This window comes from Cervus canadensis, chromosome 15 (genome assembly GCF_019320065.1).
Source record: "Cervus canadensis isolate Bull #8, Minnesota chromosome 15, ASM1932006v1, whole genome shotgun sequence".
NCBI lineage: Eukaryota > Metazoa > Chordata > Mammalia > Artiodactyla > Cervidae > Cervus > Cervus canadensis.
In genome coordinates, this window is record NC_057400.1 from 33,254,820 (window position 1) to 33,278,942 (window position 24,123).

Consider the following 24,123-nt stretch of genomic DNA (forward strand, 5'->3'; position numbering starts at 1 on the left):
TCTTTGTTAGAGGAGGAAACAAACAAAAGGAGTTAAAATTCAGCTTCTGGTTTCCCTTCTGGTTTAGCAGCTTGCATTGAAGATTAGCTGGTGGGTCAGGAGGGTGGAAGGTGAAGATCTGTATGATCCTTTTGGGTTATCGATGAGTTTAGACTGGTCTCTCTTCTGTCCCTCGCATGCTCGCTCTTTGGGGGTAGAACCTTTAGGAACAGAAAGTGAAAGGGAGATTCTTTGTAACAAAAAGACAAGGCTTTAGAGCCTAATTAAACAATATGCATGTCCAAAACGGGTTCTCCTGTGGTCAAGAAAATATTTTTAAAAACTTGAACAATAGGACAATGCGATGGAAAATACTTAAGATTTGTTTAAATTGCCCTGATATTATACAGCAGGAAATGAACAAGTTAATAATATTAGAGTTTTTTTTTTTTTTCTTTCTTTGTAGTTGGGGAGAGGATGTGCAGTCAACTGATAATGCGGGCTTGCTTTGAGGATTTTCTTAATCTTTTTTGGCCTTGTGTTAAATTTAAGACTGTCGACTTATCACCAGTACTTGGAGGCACCTAGGTGAAAATCCTCACACATCAAGTGGAAAATCTCTCTCTCTGTGTGGGTGTCATGTTTCACTTGAAAAAGAACTGTTAAAATCCTGTGGGATCGCAGGTAACAAATAGAGTGCAAAAGACACAGAAAGAGCTCCGTTTTGACTGCAGATGCGTTCTGAATCTTGTCAGATGACCAGCTTTGTCTTACTCCTGCTGCCATCCACACCGATTTGCTCACTGCTGGCGTGCTGTGAAAAGAATGTGGGCATTAAGGAAATCCCAGTAGCTTTTCATTAAGCTCAGGTTCCCTGTCTTCAAGGGCCACTGCATGATTGGAACTTTAATCAGCGTGCCCAAGGAAGGGACCTAAGGTGGCTGTTAATGCCATTGAATTAATCAGAGAAAGGACTGACCCCGGGGGAAGCACTCCCCACTTGTAGCCGTTTGAACTTGGATGTAAAAAGCAGTGTGCCTGGAGCAGCTCCACATCCGAGCAGAAGCCTCTGTCCCATGCTGCCACAGGGCTGGGAAACCCTATCTGGGTTCCTTCTTTGAAGCAGAGAGATGATGAAGGGTCTCCCGTTTTTACCTGGGACTCCCCTGGTGGTTCAGCAGTGAAGAATACACCTGCAGTGCAAGAAACGTGGGCCCGATCCCTGGGTCGGGAAGACCCCCTGGAGAAAGAAATGGCAACCCACTCCCGTATTTTTGGCTGGAGAATCTCATGGATAGAGAGTCTGGTGGGCTACAGTCCACAGGGTTGCAGAAGAGTCAGACACGACTTAGCGACTATACACCACCACCTAGATACTCCCTAGATACAGGGGTAGAAGGTTTTGCATACAGAAGGCCTGGTATTTATTATTCAAAGCTCACCTCAAGGATTTTCTCTTCTGATCGGATTCCTTGGAGGGGACCCCTGGAGTGGGGAGGTAGCTCTCCTTGTATATGACCGGCCAGAAGGGAGGCCTGGGAGACAGGGCCCAGGGCATCACTGCCCCAGAAGGCAAACAGGAAAGAAAAAAGATAAGCAGATAGGAAAGTGCACTTAAAGTGGATGGGAGTGGGGATTTGCTCCCTTTTAAAGGCAAGAGGAGCAAGGCCTTAGGGAGAGAAAACAAATTAGGAAATGGAATCAAATCAGATGAAGTCCTTTAAAAGAAAGGATGGTATTAACAAATCTATAGACGGAAAATGAGGACAGGCACACTCGATGGAAGTGTCAGAGGAGAGTTTCAGCTGGTGTAGGGCAGAGGGGAAGTGTATGTTCGCAAATTGAGGCTGGTGCTCTGAAAGGTTGAACCTTGGAGGGTTGGGACATCATTGGAATGGGGACCACTAGTGTATTTCATGCCATAGTTTCCTCATTGGATAATGTCCAGTGAATTCAAAGTATTTTGGTGCATCATAGGTACTGATTGATGCATTTGAATGCAAAGGCAGAACATCAGATACATGCAGGAAAGGAATGTTTTGAGATGAATATGTCAAGCCAGGAGCTTTGTTCTTCTTTATCTAAGCTCCCTGTAGATCTGTTTCTTTGGTAAATTCCTATGTTAAATTTTCTTTCCAACTATCCTATGAATAGAAAGAGGAAGACTTCATTAGCCTCATTTCTTAGACTCATAGATTTGGTAAGTGAGGTTTGAAGAGGTCTATAAATGAGTGTCTCCATCTTTAATTTACCCTTCAGTGAGTCAGAATAAGAATAAGAATCTCAGAACGTTGCATTTAGTACATTGTCTGAAAACTAGATCCTGGAGAATGTGCTGTTTGAGTCAATACCTATTTATACCTAGTACACCCTTCAGCCTACTCTTGCTTACAAAGAATTTGGAGAGAAGTGGTGATTTTCAAAGCACTAGCCAGTAGGGAATACCATTTTGATGGAGGTTTTATTAAAATATTTTTGAGTAACACTGTTTACTTACTACCATATTTTGGTTATGATTATGGGTAATTTTTAGTGCCTAAAAATGGAATCAGTTATTCAGCAGGGTCTGGTAAATATCTGAAATAAATTAGAAGAGTTGTGGGCAAGAAACAAAGATGCTGTCAGAGTTGGACAGGGTAGGAAGTAACTTTGAGAACTTAAGACTTGTCTCTTCACTTATTAAGCAAACACTATAGGCTAGGTACTGTGCTAGGATCCAGCAAAATAAAGGGGAATATAGCACAGTTCTTCATGGAGCTCATGATAAAATGGGGTGACAAGCATGAACAGATGCTTGCTTATTTACCTTTAAATTGAAGGATAGTTGATTTATAATATGTTTAAGGTATACAGTTGAGTGATTCAACTATATGTATTCTTTTTCTTTATGTTATTACAAGATACTGAATACAGTTCCTCTGTATTGCTTATGTTTTTTCATATAGCATTATATATCTGTTAATGCCAAAGGTCTAATTCATCCCTCCCCGCTGCTTTCCCCTTTGGTAACCATTAGTTTGGTTTCTGTGTCTCTGAGTCTGTTTTGTAAATAAGGTCATTTGTGTCATTTTTTAAAATAAAAATTCCACATATAAATGATATATGTGATATTTGTCTTTCTCTGACTTAGTAAGATAATTTCTGGGTCCATCCATATTGCTGCAGATGGCATTATTTCATTCTTTTTTATGGCAGAGTACTATTCCATTGTGTATATGGTACATATCCTCTTTATCCATTTAACACCTATGCTTATAAACATTACCATAATTGTAGTGGTGTAGATTGCTCCAAGATTCCCCACTGTTTTGGGGGAAGTGATACAAGGATGAAGTCTTAATGTTGATGTTAGTGAAAGGTACACTAACTAGAGTGGTTCCCAACTCCCCCTTACTCACACCTATGACTTTAAATCTCTGAAAGCAGTGATAGTTACACACAATTGGGAGTTTGTATTCAACTCAAGAGATCTCTCCATAGCTCTTTGGGGCGGGTGGATATAGGTCTGAGAGGATGGTATATAATAAAGGTCTTGGTAAGAAAAAAACGGTCAAAAGATGCTCTAGGTTTCTGTTGCTGCTATAACAAATTGCCACAGACTTACTGCCTTAAAACAACACAACTTTATTATCTTACACTTATGGAGGTCAGAGGTTGGACATGGGTGTCCCTGGGCTGAAGTCAAGATGTTGGTGCTCTTTATGGAGGCTCTAGAGGAGGACTTGTTTCCTTGCCTCTTCCAGTTGCCACATTTCTTGGTTCTTGGCCTTGTTTCTCCATATTCAAAGCAAGTAACGTTAGGATGAGGCCTTCTGATACTGCCATTTCTCTGGCCATGGTCTTGAAAGGGTCTCTAACTCTGGGCACTCATGTTGTAGATTGGGCCCATGCAGATAAGCTGAGATAATCTCCCTATGTCAGGGTCCTTAACTTTAATTGTAACTTCAAAGTCCTTTTCATCATGTAAGGTAACATAGTCACAGGTTCATGGGGATTAGAATGTGGACATCTTTGTCTATCAGAAAAGGAGGACTGGGTTCCTCCTCTGTGCCTGTGGTTCTTAACCTGGGTGAATGGGCCAGATTAATTTTCCTTCAAGTTTTTGTATCACTGCCATAATTGTTAGACTGTTGTCTTTGATAGGTCATTCCTTGGCTCAAAATACTCCTTGGTCAGGCACTCGGGTCACTGCCCAGGAGGTCCTTCATCACTCTTTCCCATCCTGGTCTTGATCGAGAACTCTGTGTTCGGGTTGGATATGTTTCTTTGCCATGGCCTTCTGTCCCCTGTTCTTTCTGTGCATTCCTTTGCCTGCATTGTCCCTGCCAGTCCAAGACATCCTCTTTTATTTCTGTCCATCCTTATAAGATCCTGCAACATCGGCCATCTTCATAATGACTATTATTTAATGTTTTTAAATTTTATTTTTTAATTTTTAAATTTATTTTGATGGTGCTGCGTCTTCATTGCTGCACAAATTTTTCTCTAGTTGCAGCAAGTGGAGGCTACTCTGTAATTGGGGTGTACAGGCTTCTCGTTCTGGTGGCTTCTCTTGTTGTGGAGTGCAGGCTCCAGTAGTTGTGGTACAGGGCTCCCTGGCTTTAGTTGTTATTTAGTCACTAAGTCATGTCTGACTCTTTGCAACCCAATGGACTGTAGTCCGCCAGGCTCCTCTGTCCATGGGATTTTCCAGGCAAGAATACTTCTCCAGGGGACCTTCCCAACCCAGGGATTGAACCTTCATCTTCTGCATTGGCAAGCAGCTTCTTTTCTGCTGAGCCACCAGGGAAGCCCTATTAACTTTGATGTGAGTGCGTTTATCTTCCCATCTAGACTAGGGCGCTTCTCATCTCGACTAGGGTGCTTGTTAGAAAGGCAGTGTCCTGGGACTCGCCCCCAGAGAGACTGACCGAATGGCCTGGGATGCAGCCCAGGAGTTTGGCTTTTAAGAGACCCTGTGGATGATGCTGATAGAGGCATCCCACACACAACTTGTGCTGGGAATGTGTTGAGAGCGGAGGTGAAAGACCTGTCCTCCTATAGTGATGAACATCATGTTGTCCTCGTAGGGGAGATGAAGATTTTTTTTTTTTGGAAATGAATCCCGGTTTTCTGCAGGAGAGTTTGAATCTAAAGAGAAAGAGGATCTTGTGGGAAGTGTGTAATAGAGTTAAGGGCACCAAACGGTGCACCATCATTTTGGAAAGTTCAGTGAGGGACGGAGCCAGTCTGTGCACCCTGGTGGAAGTGGGTAAGATCAAGAGTGATTTGGAAATAACCTGGTAAGATGGCTAAGTGGCCAAGCCTCTAGATTTACTATATTTAACTTTTCTGTGTTTCAGGGACCTAAAGTGACATATCAAAAGCAGAAATTCTGTTGTGGAAAAGATTTGAAAAATGGAAGCTGGCTAATTCTTGGGAACATGCAGAGGGAACTCTGTGCTTTTAGTGCCCTTTCTATCACTAGTTCTTCTAGATGACTGGAATGCAAAGAATACCCCAAAATCTGAATTCCCACTGAACCAAGCATTTTTGGAATGAGGCCCTTTATGAATATGCCATGATTTTAATTTCTGCTTTTGTTAAGATTGAAATAGAGTCTTTGTTGTTTTACATTATTTCCTAGACCTCCTGGACAGTTTAAGTCCAAAGGAGTGGATTTATTTTATGAGATTGATTTTTGCCTTTTCCCATTTTGGGGGATCTTATAGCAGGAACTGAAACTATTGACAAGCGTATGAAGCAGAAATATTTTTTTGTTTATTTTAGTGTTCCACTTTTCGTTAATTTTCTATCAACTTTGTGGCTGAAAAGGAAGACATCAATTTTTATTGAGAGTAGAGCTTTAAATAGCTAGTTAATTTAGAGTTCCTCTTATAATAGGAGTCTTCCTATTATAAACAATTAAATGAATTTAACCTGGACCATAGGAGACAGTATTAAAAATAACCGATGTTTCTGTGAGCTCTAAGCTGTCACAGCAGTGATACACTTGACTTGGAAATTACCGAAATTTCCTTCTGCTTCCCTGGTCAACAAACAACAGAAGCATTATATTACTAGCTTTCATTTGAAGATTTGAAGAAGAGCTTTATTATAAGATGAATTGTGCTAGGCACTTTAATAACCATCTTGATTCAACTTAAGCCAGTTTTGTATGTGCTGTCTAAATTTTAAAAATATTCCGTAAATTAAGTCGTGAGAATTCCTTCTTTTTTCAGTGGGCTTATTTGCATATATGATGATCATGTTCTCTTCAGTTGGTTCTGTGGTGATGATTTCTGATTCTGATAGCGCCGATAACCATGTGGGACCAACAGGGGCGAGGAGTAGCACATGTGCTGTGCATCCAGAGCTAAATTAAAATATGGATAATTAATATAATTATTTGCTTTCAAACGCTTCATTTTTTTAAAAGTAGCAATTATGTCCTTCCAGATGAAATAAAATGAAAGAATGAAGGAAGTTACTACTATGTTGTTCCTGCATACATTATTTCTTCTGGATGGAAATCTGCATTTTTAACACGTAGCTCGCAGTTAAAATTCACTCCTGTGTAGGCAACCTAGGAATGATCAAGGTATTTTGGCTATGTACTGAAATAAATTGAGTCAGTATTTATGCAGTATCTTGATAATTTAGAGAACTATATATAGTAATACTGTGTGAGTCACATAACTTTAAATTTCCCAGTAGATAATTTCCCAGTAAATATCCTTCCTATTATAAAGGATAAAAGACACAGGTGAAATTAATTTTAATGGTGTTAAAAGTCAAGATTTTTGTTCTTTTGTTTATTAATATAAATAACCCCCAATATAAAATATTATCATTTCAACATGTGCTCAGTATACAAATTACAAATGAAATTTTACATTTAAAAAAAATACTAACTTTTCAAAATCTGTTGTTTGATTTACCCTTAAAGCACATTTCAGTTTGGATGTTAAATTTTCATTGGAAACACTGGATCTTTAGATTACAAAATGCAGTCGGAAAAGTAGTCACATACTAAAGTTGCCCAGTATCTGAAGTGAACATCTGTTTTAAATTTGAATTAAAAAGTAATGTTAAAAATTCAGTTCACCAGTCCTTCTAACCACATTTCAAGTGCCAGTAGCCTCATGTGACTAGTGGCTACTGTACTGGACAGCGCAGATTTAGATGTTGAGACAAGACTTTATGCACCTTCAGTATTTTAAAAGTTGAAGATGGTATGTTGGAATTCTCTAGGCAAGGATACTGTAGTGGGTAGCCATTCCCTTCTCTAGGGGATCTTCCTGATCTGGGGATCCAACCTTGGTCTCCTACATTGCAGGCAGATTCTTTACTGTCTGAGCCACTAGGGAAGCCCAGTATTATAAAAATGAATGCCTGTGTATTTGTAATGGACAGTTAAGAGAAGTGTGGGCTAGAGCAGTGCTTGTCCAGTAGAGCTTTCCACGATGAAAATGCTCTATATTGGCACAGCTCAGTAAGCGAGCCACTAGCCCTGTGCAGCTTTCGAACACTTGAAGTGTGGCAGTGCAACCAGAAACTATATTTTAGTTTTAATTAGTTCAAAACTAGATAGCCACATGGATGGAGCTGGTGGCTGCCATATTGGATAGCACTGCAGGAAAGTTTCATAAAGGAGCATGTATTAATAGAGACAGAAAAGAACAAGACTTTACTGAGTGGGGACCAGCATAGACCAGTGGTTCTCAAACATTGGTGCACATTGCAATTGTAGGAAGATCTTGGAAAAAACAAACCACCTATATTCAGGCTTCCCGTGTGACAATGATAAAGAATCCACCTGCCAATATAAGAAGTGCAAGAGATGCAGGTTTGATCCCTGGGCCAGAAAGATCCCCTGGAGTAGGAAGTGGCAACTCACTCCAGTATTCTTGGTTGGAGAGCTATTCCATGGACAGAAGAGCCTGGCGGGCTACAGCCTATGAGGTTGCAAAGAGTCGGACATGACTGAGCACATATTCAGCTACCGCATCCAGACATGCTCATTTAATTGGTGTAGGTGACCTAGTTATTAGAATTTTCTAAAGCTCCTCAGGAGCAGATCTGTGCTGGCTTTTTATAAATTTGTTTTCTTTTCATATCATACAGAAATTTGTTAGAAACAAGCACAAATAAAGAAAAAAAACAAATCAGTACCTGCTGTTTTCTAGGTTCTTAAGACTACTGAATACCTGCTCCTTTTGGATCATTCAGAATCCTGGTCATTAGACAGAAGAGAAGTGATTCCCATTTGGCTAATAATAAGAGACTCAAAGGTCAGCTCACTTGCTGAGAGCCACACAGCTGGGGGGCCGAATGTCGTGGCTTCAACCTGGATCTCGTGTTTCTGCCACCACATAAGCAGAGCAATATAGAGTATCCAGCTTCCTCCAGTTTGTGGCTTGTTTTCTCTCTCCCCATAATAGAGCCCTTGTGCTTGGATTTATAAAGAATGTTTCTTTTGATATTTAGGAAAAAAAAATCTCATTAACAATTGGATGTTTGTAGTCCCTACAGATTCATGATCCTCTAAAGAGCACTGTGCTGGGTGTTGGGAGAACTCTGCTCTTTTCCTGTTACAACATATGAGCTTGGTGACCTTGAGCCAAGCAGCTAGTTAGTTGGTGCATCTGATTTCTAGTTGCCAGAACAGGAATGATCAAACCTGCCTGTTTTATAACTTATAGAATTGTTGTGAAAAAAGTCCTTGCCTCGAATAAAAGACTATACTTCTGGAAATTATACTTGAAATGCTTATGAGATTAAGATTTTTTCCTTGACTCTTTTTAAATAAGTAAAATTATTTTTCATATGGCAGATGGGAATTAACTCTCACACCACCTTGGGAACAGCGCTTATTACCCCATCTTACTATTGAAGAAATTGATGTTCAGTGACTTGCTCATGGTCACGCATCTTAGGAGAGGCAGAGCTGGGATCTGAACCAACGGGCTCTTGCTCCAAAGCTTGCAGTAACATCTGCTCCAAAGTCATATCCTTGTGGCCCGAGTGCCTCCTGCGTTTCGTTATCAGTGGTACCAAGAGGTGGCAAGATTCATTAGTGACTTTGAAGTTCTTTTGTTTAGGCTTGAAAGAGACGGTGACTGTTTCCTCAGTCTCAAGTAAACTGTGAGTAAAAACAGCTTTGGAAAATATTGCTGTTCACACGTCTCTCACTTTAAGAGCAGTGAGCTTGCTGTGCAAAGGCAGCTTTGAGACTGTCTTCTTCTGTTAGGGAGTCTTGGAGATACCAGTGCCAGTCATCCAGAATTTAGTTTGAATTGAATTAGTTAATAAATAATTGAATATTGTTTTCCATTTTCTCTGGCTCCTTCTCCCTTGAAGAAGAGTATTTTAAATCTAGAATTAGGTATTTGACTTCTATGGTGGTTAAAGTTCAAATACTGTATGTATTTTCTTTCCCTTCTCTTGCTTTAGGCAGGCCTATTTGAATATTTTTTCTTTTCTTTTCTTTTTTTTTTTTTAACTGATTGCTGAGTCGTTTTGTTATCTTCTTCTTTGGCTAGCTTTAAACGTGTTCTTCTTTTAGCCTTATAATTTTTCTAAAAACTTGAGGCAGACATTTTTTATTTGGCTCCCATTTGCTGAGTATGATCATTTTCAAGGTTTCTGTCACTCCTTGGGAATGCATCTTTATGAACTGAACTTTGTCCACTCCAGTGAAATTGTTTGGGGGAAAAGGGAGCAGAATACACTTTCTGGAAGGTTTCTCCTGGCATTTGCCTGTTGATGAGCTTTTCATATTTCCATGTCACTATCCTGTCCCTAGAGGATAACCCTGGATCTTAGCGCAGACTTGATTGAGTGTAAAATGAGTTAGCACAAATGAAGTGGAAACAGATCGGTCCACAAGGAGGAGGTTCAGATGCTAAGTCCTCTAGTTCAGTGAGGTTGAGAGCATTTCCCTAAGAGCCGCTCTGGGTATTGCCTGTCCTATTTCGTAGAGAAATAAGCTGCCGTGTGCATGCCATTGCTGTTTATGCCTTTGACATTTGTGCTCAGTTTTGTGGGGGGGAATGCAAAAAAAAAAAAAAGTACCCTTATCTGTGGCCTCAGGAAGCTTATAGAATTGGGAAGATGGCTTTATTTTCTAGACACTCACCTGCCTCCTCACTGCTAGGCACAAGATGTACAAAGATTTAAAAAGAACCACAAGTGCTACCCTCTTTGAGTAAACAGCTTAGTAGAGAAGTCCTCCATGACTTGTGTCAGTGTGATGAGTGCAACCATAGACGTGTGAACAAGAACCAGCAAAGGTTCATAGCGCAGAGCCAGTGATCAACTGGCAAGGAGGTTGGGGAGACTTCACAGAGGTGGAGCTGGGCAGACTTGCGGGACAGGGCATTTTTGGGAGGTGAGTACCATGTGCTAAGGCACTTGAGGTATGAGACAGTCTGATGTGTTGGAGAACGAACCGCAGGAGAAGGGAAAACTGTTAAGTATTACCCTGTATCTGGTGGGCAGTACAGAGGAGCCCAAGAGCAGAACTAGCTAGATTTGGCAATACACTGCTGGAATGTTCCAGGTCAGCAGGCCACAAGGACTAAGTGGTTCAAGTTGGATAAAGGCATAGTATAGGAAGGAATCCAGGGGGATGAGGGGAGACATGTGACCCTTTTAGTATCCTGAATGAGACTTTCAGATAGGAGTCCAAGTATGGTGTTATGAGAAGGGGGTGACAGAGAATGAGATGGTTGGATGGCATCACTGATTCAATGGACATGAGTTTGAGCAAACTCTGGGAGATAGTGAAGGAGAGAGAAGCCTGGCATGCTGCAGCCCATGGTGTTGCAAAGAGTTGGACATGATGGAGCTACTGAACAACAACAAATGGTGCTGTGTTTTGATTGTTTTTGCTCCTCTTTAAGGACGTATTTTACTTCAACCCCAGTAATTATGCCAGACTGTGACAATGGATCTGTTCTCCCCCTGCCCAAATGAAACAGTTTGCATAGTGAATAGAAGGCTCAGCATTGTCAGCTGGAAGTATTTGCTTCTCTTAAGAAAGGTCACAATTCCTCCATGGAAGAATAATGTCAACACACTTGTCTTAATGTATAGGCACCAGGACACTGTGGCCTTATATCCACAGCAAAAGTAAGGGGTTCCTTGGAATTTCCTTTCCATTCTGGAAACATGCAGATATGATTAGAAGACTGTCCTTCATGAAAGCATCAGTGAATGATGGAGATGAGGGTTTGTGACAGGGACCAAATGATTACTGGGAAAGTTGCTAAATAGAGTATTATGGTTTGTTGTTTCAAGAAGCAGTTTGATATTGTGGAAAAAAGCACTGGACAAAGATTGGAAACCTTGGGATCTAATCCTCATTTTATTCTAACTAGTCCCATGACCTAGGTCTTTCTGAACCTTAATTTCCTAGTGGGCTTCCCTGTTGGCTTAGTGATAAAGAATCCGCCTGCCAGTGCAGAAGACGCAGGTTTGATTCGTGGGTTGGAAAGATCCCCTGGAGTAGGAAATGACAAGCCACTGTAGTAGTCTTGCCTGAAAAATCCCATGGACAGAGGAGTCTGGCAGGCTGTAGTCCATGGGGTCACAAAAAGCCAGACACGATTAAGCATGCACAATGACGATGAATTTCCTAGTAGACAAATGAGGAAAATGGAGTTGGAAGAACTGAAAAGATTCTGGAAGGCTGGAAAATGACACAGGACTTGACAGTCCTTGAGCCCTGCCTGCCTCCTGTCATTTGGCACCTCCATCTGGCCGCCCTTTGGGTCCTCTGCCCTGTGATGAGGGAGGGGCGGTACCTCTCAATGGGCCAGGGCTGGGCCAGCTTTGAGGTGACTCCCTGTCATTCTGCAAACCACCTTTAGAGAAAACATTTTCACTATCAGCCAAACTTCATTTCTTTCATTTATTTTCTCTTTAGGATTTTCTTGAAGTGAAAGTTGCTCATTTGTGTCTGACTTGTTGCGACCCCATGGAATTCTCTAGGCCAGAATACTGGAGTGGGTAGCCTTTCCCTTCTCCAGGGGATCTTCCCAACCCAGAGACTGAACCCAGGTCTCCCGCATAGCAGGTGGATTCTTTACCAGCTGAGCCCCAAGGGAGACGGAGATAATTTCCAAGAAGGGTTTGGAATTCTCTTTTCTCCCTTAACCCTTTATAGCCTCTCTGTCGCCAGTTACCGCTTTAGCTCTTCAGTAATGCTAGACACAGTCTGGACCACTTTGGACTGAGTCATCAAGCCGGGAGTCTGGCCAGTAACTGGATTTGAAGTGTGGACCTGAAGTCACCTGATGAAATGAAAATGGCATCGGGCCATTCTGATAACACTTGGCCCCCTTTGTCCTTCTCCCTCTTAAGACCTCTCAAGTTTTCCTAAGCGTTGAGGGGCAGTTGGGAAAGGAGATGGTGGTGTAGACAGCCCAGTGACTGTGGTATTCTGGAGCTCTAAGCATGATAAATTCTTACAGAGTTCCTCCTTTGTACTTGACAGAAGAGATTTTTGTTCTCAGTTTGACCCAAAGAAGCATAGCAACATCTGCTGTTCCCTCCAGGTGCTGTAAGCCGGAGGCCAGGAGGACTGGTCACATCTTTTTGTAGAGTTGGGTTGGTGCCGGTGCGTCTGTGGCTTCTCTTCTTGAGTATCAGGCTGCTCGGGTTTTGTGTCTGAAATTTCTGGTGCTGCTGAAGATCATTTCTTCTTCCCTTGTCCCTCCGCCTCCAGCCTGGGAAGCCTCACATAGAGCCAGTGGGGGCTGCTCCTGCCATGAGAGAAGTCATAGTGTTCTCATGTTTAGCCTCACCCTGTGTTTACTTCCCCAGACTGATATCACCTTAGCTTAACCCCCGAGGAAGCCTGGTGTCTGGGCAAAAATCTCACTTCTCATTTTTTCCTGGTAACTTGGCTCTTCCCCCCCCCCGCCCAAACAGAGCTGGGATCATGGACTTTGCCCATCCACCCCACCATCCCGCTCTTTTTTTCCTGGAAGTGCCAAAACATTTCTCTCTGTGCTGAACCTGCTCATCAGTAATTCTTGATGGATTGTCATTCCTTTTGGCAAACTGAAATTACAAAAACACAAAAGTCTCAAAATAGATGTAACCAGACTCCTCAGACTTAATAAAGACCACATGTGCTCACACTTGGGATTGAGTTTGTTCTGTTTGGTGAGCGGTACTTCTCCCACTCTCTGGCCCTTCCCTGCCTCCCTCTTTTCTGCACATGGAGACTGACAGAGCTTCTCCCATGATTCATCCTGTGTAGTTAGGCTGCATCTTTTTTGATCCTAGGCACCCTGTTCTGATTGTATACACTGTTTAAAGAACTGTCTATGCGGACGTTATTTTGTTTGCCGAAGTTGTTAACATTGTAGGGTCTGTTCTGGTTGGCATTTCTTAGTGAGAGAACTGTGGTCTTTTTCCAGTGTGTGCATGTTCACACAGTGGGTTTTTGCCATGCAGCATTTTACTTCTTGGTGAAAGGTGGTGCAGGCCAGTAGCATGCTTTTATTGGGCTCTCAATGTGTGCCTGGCACTGTGCTCAGCTATGTGTTTTAGCTCATTTAATTCTCAAAATCACCTTATTTCATGGTACTTTAATCACCATCATCACTGTCATCCCATTAAGGAACTCAAAGCACAGAGAAGTTGAGCTGCATGCCCGAGGTGCCATGTCTGGTGATCTGGATTCTAAGCCCAGGCAGTTAGTCTCCAGAGCCTCTGCTCCCAGATCTACACTGCTGCTCTTAAATTGCTAACCCAAGTGATCATGCAAGGACTGATATAGCCTCTGACTGAGAAGACATAGAATAGTCATGGCTTTGATTTAACAGTGATGTCTTTATTTGAGAGATTGTGCAGAATTCTGACTTCATTACTTCCCTTGATGCCTTACTTTAACAAATAAACTTTCCCTGATATATGACAGTATTCCTGCCTAGTTTCCTCAAGAGAGGGTTTGTATGGATCTAGAACAATGCTATCCAGTTCAGGAATCACTAGCCTCACATAGCTATGGAGCATCAAAATGTGGCTGGTTTAACTAAAGAGCAGACATTTTCATTTCATTTCACTTTTAATTAAATTTTAAAACAGACAAACTATGTTTGAACCAATTTGGGTATGTAAAGCTGCCCTATTTCAACTGGATCTTTTGTGACATTTAAACATAAGTATATCTGATGAGAATTTAGCATCTGGGTTGGAATATGTTCTAAGTGTAAAATATACTCAGGATTTGAAAACAGAATTTGCATTCTTTTCCATATTGTATCATTAATAGCTTTTATATTGGTTACATGTTTAAATAATATGTCTTACTTAAACCAGCATATCTAAAATGTTGTTATTAAAATTGATTTCACTTCCTTTTGACTTTTTGATGTGGTTACTGGTGAATTCAGTTCTATATGTGGCTCACCTTATAATTCTGCTTGGCAGTGCTCTTTTGAATCATAGATGTGAATGTTCCTCTGTAGAACAATACGTTTACTAAAGCGAGTGCTTGAAAGATAGTGAATGGGTGATTTGCTGGTGGCAGCTGCCTGTGAATATTGATTCAGTGGGGAGAGCTAATGTAACCTGATGACTTGTGTTGAAGTTGGCATGTTATTTTAGGGTACAAATGCAATAATAATGATATATAATAAGCTGGGTATCACATTCACAATGCTTTATGGCCTTTGAATAAATTACCACTTGGAATATCATGTGATCAAAAAATTGACATGTGTCAATTACTCTTTTGGTCAAGAGGAGTTTTCCATTTCTGCTGAATTTCACTGTAGCACCTGATTTGTTTTTCTTTCCCTTTGATCAGATTTGAGTTAAATGTATGAAGCTCTCATGGCCAGCCTCTTCTGCCCACTCCGGCCTTCTCCCCTGCTGTTCACCAGTTCTGTTGTGATCTGAGGAGCCCTACACACATGCCATTCAGACCTGCTGTTGTGCGTGACACCCAAGAGGCAGGCAGCATCTTTAAAATTGAGTGTGTTGCCTTGGGAAGCCACACGCCCCAAGTGATGGTACAGAGCTGCCTCCCCACCCCTCCTCTGTTACCCTCAACCCTGGCTACTCTTCTCTAGCGTCCTGGTCAGTATTTCTTTTTCCACATGCCCTCTAAGTGTCTGTATGCCTTGTATACACTCTTCTCGCCCAGTTCATTCCTCTCTCTTTCTCCACCATTCCTGAGCTTTCCTCTGCACTCTCATGGCCTCAGCTCCTCTTGCCTGGGTTCTGAGTAGCTGGTCAACCTGGAAGGAAGTGCTGAACTTCATGTGTCCTTGTACTCCTCTTGAAGGGACCAGTAGTTTCAAATTCTGTGCTTAATTGATCATGCAATTTAGAGTCAGAAAATACATGTTCTAATTTTTCTTACTACTTTTTTCTTCTCATAATCTTTTTTTTTTTTTTTTGCTTTTAATGTCTCAGTCCTTGAATTTCTTCCGTTGTAAAATGGGAGCAGTATAAGGATCCGGAGAATTTCCCAGAGCAGCATAACATCGTCCTAGAGAACCACAGTGAATCTGTGATGCCCTGCGCTTGGCCCTGTGCTGAATTACAGATGAGTTACTTGCTGTTGGATTTGAAACAGTACATTAAACGGAGACACTGGATTTGCTGAGTTTATTCCTATGAAAGCTTTTTGAAAATGAATGTCTTAATTTGTCTGTTTCTTTCCTCTTTTCTACCCTTATGCTTGCTTTGTGTCTGCATTATTGCTTTCATTATTGCTTTAAAAGTTTCAAATAACTTGAATAACTCTTAGCATTAAGGATAACCTTTTCCATCCTCTCTTGTAGAGGATGAAGGTGGCTGTCTGAGGGGTAGGTGGTGTCTGAGGCTGAATAATTCAGTGCGTAGGGCATATACTTGGAAAGTGGAGGCTTGGATTCGGTTTCCATTCTTGCTTATTTAGTCATCATATTAATTGAGCATGTTCCTTAATTTCAGATGATGTATATCTCCCTTAGAACAGGTCTGTTATGTTGTAATTGGTCAATAAACATTAGCCATTATTATTGGCTGTTTTCTTACTTGAGGATTTAGATGACAGTATTTAAAAGATTGTTGTCTGTGACTTGTCAATCTTAGTTGGTAACTAGGACATTTGTTTTAGGTCTTAAGCAGAGGAAAAACTGGTAAAGATGAAAATACTATCTATAAAGGAGGTTGAAATTTTCTCTTTTCCTAGTTTAGAAGCTATAAATAATACTCTATAATGAAAAAAATACCCATCAACCGGTTTTCCTCCTAGGGCCATAATGAATACATAGTTCTGCCAATACAGGTTTTTATAATACAGTCTTCTCACAATGCCACTTCTAGATTCCCTTTGCAAGCTTAATTCCAGATTTGTATGCAGGATTTGAATTGTATTATGGAATTAAAGTGATTTTAATGGTCATATATAGTTCCAGGAAGGAGTGAATCATATTTTCTGGTTATAACATGAATGGGAGACCCAAGTTAGCTAATTTGACATCGAGTTAGAGAAAGTGTAACGTATACAAGTCTCATTTGAAAGCGGGAAAGCAGGAACTTCAGAGCTGCATGTTCTTTTAATGAAGGCTGTTAATGTAATTGTTTTTTCAAAGTGGAGGATTGGCTTCCTACTAACAGTTAGCTGGCCTTGTCCTTGATTTCTCATAGTATGACCAAACCCTGTTCTGTGGAAGTGTTGGAGAATGTTTGGCTTCACATAAGAGACCTCCCTTTCATGTCTAAAGAGGCAAAGAATGTGACTAAGTTGTTCGGAAGATTTAATTTCCCAAGCTGTGCTATTAAATAAAAGAAAGAAAGAAAAGAAAAAAGAGCGTGCAGAGAAGTCCTGGAGGCTGTTGTCTTAGTTTTATCTGAGCCGGCCTTTCATTTTTGCCCTTTGTACCATTTGAACATCCAAGGGATCTGAGTCTAACTCCCTTGGCAGTTTGGGACCACATTCTGCCTTTGGGAAAATGCAGTTACAAATCATGTTCTTCACTAAACAAAGTGAGGCTGTTCAGCCCCTCATTTTGATCCTCTGAGGAGTGAGAGGCTGTTTACATTGAGCAAGTAAGATATATTTATTCTTCTTGACAAAGAAAGGCAAATTATTTACCAGAAAGCTCTTTAGTTTCCTGTACCTGGCACTTGACTGCAGGGTGCCTTAAAAAAGCAAAGGACCAAAAATAAGCAAAAGAAGGAGCTCTCAGTCCAGTCCAGTGGGGGTGTGGGGTCGGCGCTGGGGTCTGAAGCCGCCCAGCTCCAGAGCTGGAGCTAACATTTGTTTCCTTGTGGTTAGATTTAGAAACTTTTAACCCTGCCTTCTCACACTCCCTGAAATTTATAAATAGGAACCTTTTCTTATGCAGGATCACTTGGAGGCCAGTTATTAGCTAGTTTGAGGTTCCAGATGATGGTATTTTGGAAAATGGTATTCTGTTTATGACATCGTCAAGGCCTTTCTTTGAGACAAGGAGCCCATCTTGGCCTGTGTCTTATAACCCTGCAGTTCTCAAACTTAGCTGCATAATAGATACCCTCTGGGGAGCTTTTAAAATTGTCGAATACCAGGCTGAACCCTATGCTGAACCCGTGTTGAATCACAGCCTCAGGAGTGGGACCCGGGCATTGAGATTTCTGGAAGTGCCCCAGAGGATTCCAGAGCACAGCCAAATCTGAGAACAGGTCATCAGACCTGCTGTCATCTAGGTTGGGTTGTACACTACCCACTGGAAGAAAGATGAGTTTCCTTTCAAACACAAAGTGACAATATAATAGCGACATTCTTATGATAATAGGGTCTGGCTAAGTGATTTCATCACTCTGATCAGCCTGGCCTTTCACTGTTCCAGTAGTGGAGGCTTTATGAATCAGACATATTTGTTGAAATAGAAACCTCCCAGTGGTGTCCTGAAATGTCTTCAGGTACCTGGGTTAGTATCTTCTATTGTTGTTTAGTCGCTAAGCCATGTCTTGACTCTCTGCGACCCCGTGGACTGCAGAGCACCGGGCTTCCCTGTCTCCCAGAGTTAGCTCCAACTCATGTCCATTGAGTCAGTAATGCCATCCGTCATTAGTATCTTCTAATTCCTGATGATAGAAAATCAACTGGCTCTTGATGTCCAGTTATTGCATGTGAAACCAGTTCCATCACCTGTATCTCAATTTGTGCTCTTTTGTACAGGTCTGCAACTCTGTATTGGTGCGTATTTCAGATTAAAAGCTTCAGGAAAGTTTTTCTTTTACCGTAATTCATTGCTGGGCAGAGCCTGGCCAAACCTGAGCTCGCCTGGCAGTCACCCTGACCTCAGCTAAAGTCAGGCTACCTACAGCCTTGACTTATCTAACTGAGTGAGCTCATCGTTTCTGCTACTGTTTTGTCTACCGTTTCAATCCAGGCACCACTGTGAGGATTAAAGAGGACCTCCTGCTGTTTGTTACTTTACTAAATTCTGAAAGAATTGTGAATTCTGAATTACTTTGGACTCAGATAAGGGATCCTGGATGTGCTGTGTCATGATTATACCATTCCTAGAGTCCCCTTTGTAGTCACATGGTTTGTTTATGCATTGTAACTCTGCTACTGATTATGTAACTTAGGGCAAGTTGCTTGACCTTTTTGAGCCTCGGTTTCCCATCTATAAAGACGTGCAAATGATGATATCTGCTTTTAGGGCGATGGTGAAGATGAAGAGGAATAATGTACATATAATTTTAAAAATAGATGTTTAAGGAAGTTGCAGATATACCACAAGTTCCTCGTTGGGGAACTATGATGGCCTGTGTGTAGAGCCTTCTTCTTGGTGTAGGTCCGCTGTGTGTTGTTGTGAGACCCAGTGAAGTGTTTTTTTCCCCAAGCTGTTCATCAGGATTGGGCTTCCCTTGTGGCTCAGCTGGTAAAGAATCTGCCTGCAATGCTGGAGACCTGGGTTCGATCCCTGGGTTGGGAAGATTCCCTGCAGAAGGGAAAGACTACCCACTCTAGTATTCTAGCCTGGAGAATTCCATGGACTGTATAGTCCATGGGGTCCCAGAGAGTCGGACACAACTTTCACTTTCTTTCACTTCATCAAGATTGGGTCTTGGAATCTCCATAGTAGGTAGTTGGTTGTGATCTTTTGACTTGTCTAGGAAAGAAATATAGTAATAGAATAAAAAGAATTTATGCCTTGCATAAAATCAAGGCAGTTTTTGTGTGTGAATTTTTTTTTCTTAATGCCTATACATTTGTATATCTGGGCTTTGAGTCGCTGCCCTTCAGTTGTGGGAATGGCACACAGGGGATCGAGGAGTCCCCCAAATACTGCTTATGGTCTGCTTCTTGATAATTTACCGAGGTGTCTAACATACAGTACTCCCATGGTGATTCAGAGAATTGAGAAAATTGTGGGGATGTTATGAGTCAAAGTTCCTTTGGCTTACAATATCCAAAAAAAATCAAGGCCAAAGATTGCATTTTCTTTCTGTCTGAATAGTTGCTTTCGCTCTTTATTTCATACTGTGTGTGCAGACCAAGCGTTGAAAGGTCTCCATAGAAAATATTGACATTACTCCTCTGTTAGGAAACTCTTAGTGTAAGAAAGACACATACTCAATTTCTTGGACCATGAATATTTGTGGATTTTATCCCATTTGGGATTTTCTGCCCCTCAGGAGTTTGTTTCATGAGAGGCCAAATTTACTTAAAACCAAACCAAGGAACTGTCTTGCTCTTGTGTCACCTTGCTTTCCTAAGCAGAATGTCGTCTCGCGGTCTTGCCCTGTGCCCTGCATTCCGACATCAGGAAAGGCCCCTGGCTCTGTGACTCACAACCGTTTTTATCTGAATGTTGGTTGAAGAGTTGTACCTCTCACTGCAAAGCATTTTAATTAAATGGAAAATGAGCTTAAGTAATTTGATATAATGAAGATGCAGTCAGTACTTATTTCAAATGCATGTGTAGACCGACCTTTGTGGATGAACGTTAATGACCATTAGTTCGGTCTGAGTGAAACTATATATTAATAGCTGTGGAGCTTTTACTTTACAGTGCTTGATCTGAAGGCCTGAAAGTGGAGGAAAACAGTCACATAGCCATTTGAAGGAGGTGTTAGTGTTGTCTTATGTGTATCATTGAGTTGATTGCAAGGATTTTTGTCTTTTTTTTGGAGGCTACATCCCTACAGCTTACTGTCTATGGGCAGGTGATGTAATCTCTTCAAACCTATTTACTTATCTATAAAATGAAGAAAACTACAAGTGGTGCTGGGAAAGCTGATCAACAACTTGTAAAAGAATGAAACTAGAACACTTTCTAACACCATACACAAAAATAAACTCAAAATGGATTAAAGATCTAAATGTAAGACCAGAAACTATAAAACTCCTAGAGGAGAACATAGGCAAAACACTCTCCGACATAAACCACAGCAAGATCCTCTATGACCCACCTCCCAGAATATTGGAAATAAAAGCAAAACTAAACAAATGGGACCTAATGAAACTTAAAAGCTTTTGCACAACAAAGGAAACTATAAGTAAGGTGAAAAGACAGCCCTCAGATTGGGAGAAAATAATAGCAAATGAAGAAACAGACAAAGGATTAATCTCAAAAATATACAAGCAACTCCTGAAGCTCAATTCCAGAAAAATAAATGACCCAATCAAAAAATGGGCCAAAGAACTAAACAGACATTTCTCCAAAGAAGACATACAGATGGCTAACAAACACATGAAAAGATGCTCAACATCACTCATTATCAGAGAAATGCAAATCAAACCACAATGAGGTACCATTACACGCCAGTCAGGATGGCTGCTATCCAAAAGTCTACAAGCAATAAATGCTGGAGAGGGTGTGGAGAAAAGGGAACCCTCTTACACTGTTGGTGGGAATGCAAACTAGTACAGCCGCTATGGAGAACAGTGTGGAGATTTCTTAAAAAACTGGAAATAGAACTGCCATATGACCCAGCAATCCCACTTCTGGGCATACACACTGAGGAAACCAGATCTGAAAGAGACACGTGCACCCCAGTGTTCATCGCAGCACTGTTTATAATAGCCAGGACATGGAAGCAACCTAGATGCCCATCAGCAGATGAATGGATAAGGAAGCTGTGGTACATATACACCATGGAATATTACTCAGCCGTTAAAAAGAATTCATTTGAACCAGTTCTAATGAGATGGATGAAACTGGAGCCCATTATACAGAGTGAAGTAAGCCAGAAAGATAAAGAACATTACAGCATACTAACACATATATATGGAATTTAGAAAGATGGTAACGACAACCCTATATGCAAAACAGAAAAAGAGACACAGAAGTACAGAACAGACTTTTGAACTCTGTGGGAGAAGGTGAGGGTGGGATGTTGCGAAAGAACAGCATGTATATTATCTACGGTGAAACAGGTCACCAGCCCAGTTGAGATGCATGAGACAAGTGCTCGGGCCTGGTGCACTGGGAAGACCCAGAGGAATCGGGTGGAGAGGGAGGTGGGAGGGGGGATCGGGATGGGGAATACGTGTAAATCTATTGTTGGTTCGTGTCAATGTATGACAAAACCCACTGAAAAAATAAATTAATTAATTAAAAAAATAAAAAATAAAAAAAAAGAAGAAAACTATGTAAATAATTCACCTTTAATAATTATGTGGATGAGTAAGTTAAATCATTTTCAAAAACTGGTAACTGCTATTCAAATGTAAAATGCATGGTGATAGAGTACTAGAATTTTTGAGATAGGATCTGTATCTGATTCATGGTCGCATCCATAAAAAGTACAAGCTGTATGCCTTGTAGCTGTTGAGTAAATTCTGGGATGTTAGTTTGCCTGTGAATGACTCTGAAAGCTGTTAGTTTTATTTCTTTTTAATTTTTAGACATGAATATCGAGAGGATGAGGATAGATGTTCAGCCTCTTAGACTGAGGTGTTCAAACTGAAAATGGGCTCAATCTTAGATTTAACATCATGGGTGATTATACATTTTTAGTAAGGCCAGCTATCTGTTGAGTGGGGCGCCTGCCATATCATGGTTTTCAGGGTTGGAGTAGTCCCTTCTCTTTTATGAACACAATGACAATTCATTTCAAAGTTTCTGCCTTAAATGGTATCCTAAGGAGCCTGTGAATGATGTCAACAACGTGACTTCCTATCAAAGAGTTTTTGGTGGCAGCTGGTTGAAATACCCAAGCTTGCACCATTCTAGGAATGACTGTCCTTAAAGGACCAGCTATCTTTAGTCTTTGGTGATATATTTTTATTAGCCATTTGTGTTTGTTTTCTATATATTTTCCCATAAAAGTATTCCCAACATTTTATAGATGAGGGATGGACTTTGACTTGCACAAAGGTCATCCAGACTCTATAAGAATTCTCCACTCAAGACCGAACACCCTGCCAGAAGTTAGTGTCTGACAGATGTTTATGGGGTTTTTGAGAAATAATAATTGTGCTGACCATGAAATCCTCACCTCTAAGGAATAAGAGCTCATGGGAAGAGGTCTGGGTTGAGAGGTGAGTCCCTTGTCTGACTAATTTGGAGGCAGGATTTCCTATCTGGGAAGTTGCATTGATCATCTGGATCTTGACCTTTCGCAGTCTTCAGACATCAGAATTATAAACACTGTTTAGTTCCCAAAACATGGAAATGCCCCTGGTTAGACACAAAAAGTATGGGAATGTTTAAGTTTTCTGAAAAGATATGGCAAAGTAGCTTGATAACCCTCCCTAGTCAGAAAGTTGGTCATACTGATCTTGCATAATTAAGAAAATACTTCACTGCCTTGGTTAACAGAGAATATAGGGCGATTGTGAGCTCCTTAAATCCACAAAAACTTACTAGAGAAAAGTCAACTCATCGTTAGCTTTCACTTGTGGAACTGAAAGTTTCCTTAGTAAATTCTGAGATGGCTGGGAGCTAAAGGAATACCTGTGTGAACTAGAAAAGTCTCTTCACCATCTGTAAAATGAGGCATGGGGTTAGGTGAATTTTGAGAAATCTTCAACTATGGTATCCAGATTTTGCTCTTGGGCTACCCACCTTGTCTCAAACTTGGGTTTTGATTCTTTGATTCCTTTCAATTTTGCTTCCTGTTGGTCTGAGATCATGACAAATCAGGGTCTCAAAAAAAAAAAAAAAAAAAAAGACAACGAATAAGACTGGAGTCTTGAACAGATTGTTGATTGATTGATTTAGGTTTTTGGAGCCTCTCATGTCCTGGTCATTCCCAAATAGGTGGAGTTCTTAATATAATTTTGCACTGACACATTTTTTTTTTTTTTAACAGCAGAGGAAGCAGAAGATGGACACTGAGTATAGGTTGGACAATAACAATATAAAAATGACTTGTATCCTTTATAATTATGGTCTGACATGTTTCCAGTAAAGGTGTCTTTGGTTAAATGAAGTGATGCATGGTGTATATATATTCACAAACTATATACATGTAAACATAGCAGGTTCTAAATTTAATGCCACATTATTGCTTCATACCACTTGTCATTTTTACCAAGTCAGCGCAGTCTGCTACATCAAACCTCAGGAAACTTGAGCCCTTGGATAAAATGGTCTAAACACTATTGATAATTCATAACTGGTGGTTAAAAAAATTAAAATTAAAATGGAACCTTGGTTTCCCAAATTAAATCTTATACAGAGCCACAGTGTATAAACTAGTGAAAAGCAAAACAGTTCTACTTTCCTAGGCTCCTTTATTGCCTTCAGGGACCTTGGGGACTGAGGTTACATTGTCTGAAAAACCTGATGGAAATATATCTCAGTTATCATTGTACACAGGTAAAATACAGCAAAGAACAGAAGTACAGAACATCATTCCAGTGTTCTGGTGGTGAAGTGTTAGTAAGGACTAGTTCTTTACATTGAAAATCATAAGTGTTTAACATCGAGTGTTGGAACAAATATCCGTGATATAAAAATAGATGCAGCGTGAGAGCTGAATTTCAGGAAACTTTATTGCTTTGTATTTACTGATAAAAGTATCATGAAGTGCTCGCTTCGGCAGCACATATACTAAAATTGGAGCGATACAGAGAAGATTAGCATGGCCCCTGCGCAAGGATGACACGCAAATTCGTGAAGCGTTCCATATTTTTTTGAAAAGAAAAAAAAAAAAAAAAGTATCATGAAGACAGACAAGCTTTACTAAAAAGGTTATATGGACCAA

At 40.7% G+C, this 24,123-nt stretch overlaps 1 protein-coding gene and 1 non-coding gene across 6 annotated transcripts in view; both read left to right on the forward strand.

Moving 5' to 3' along the window:
* The window catches only part of FMNL2 (formin like 2), a 327,626-nt gene that overhangs the window by 119,072 nt on the left and 184,431 nt on the right, over positions 1 to 24,123 (forward strand). The gene's annotated exons all lie outside the window — the stretch shown is intronic.
* Positions 23,946 to 24,052, forward strand: LOC122454119. Its single transcript, XR_006273328.1, has one exon. It is a non-coding gene; the product is annotated as a U6 spliceosomal RNA (small nuclear RNA).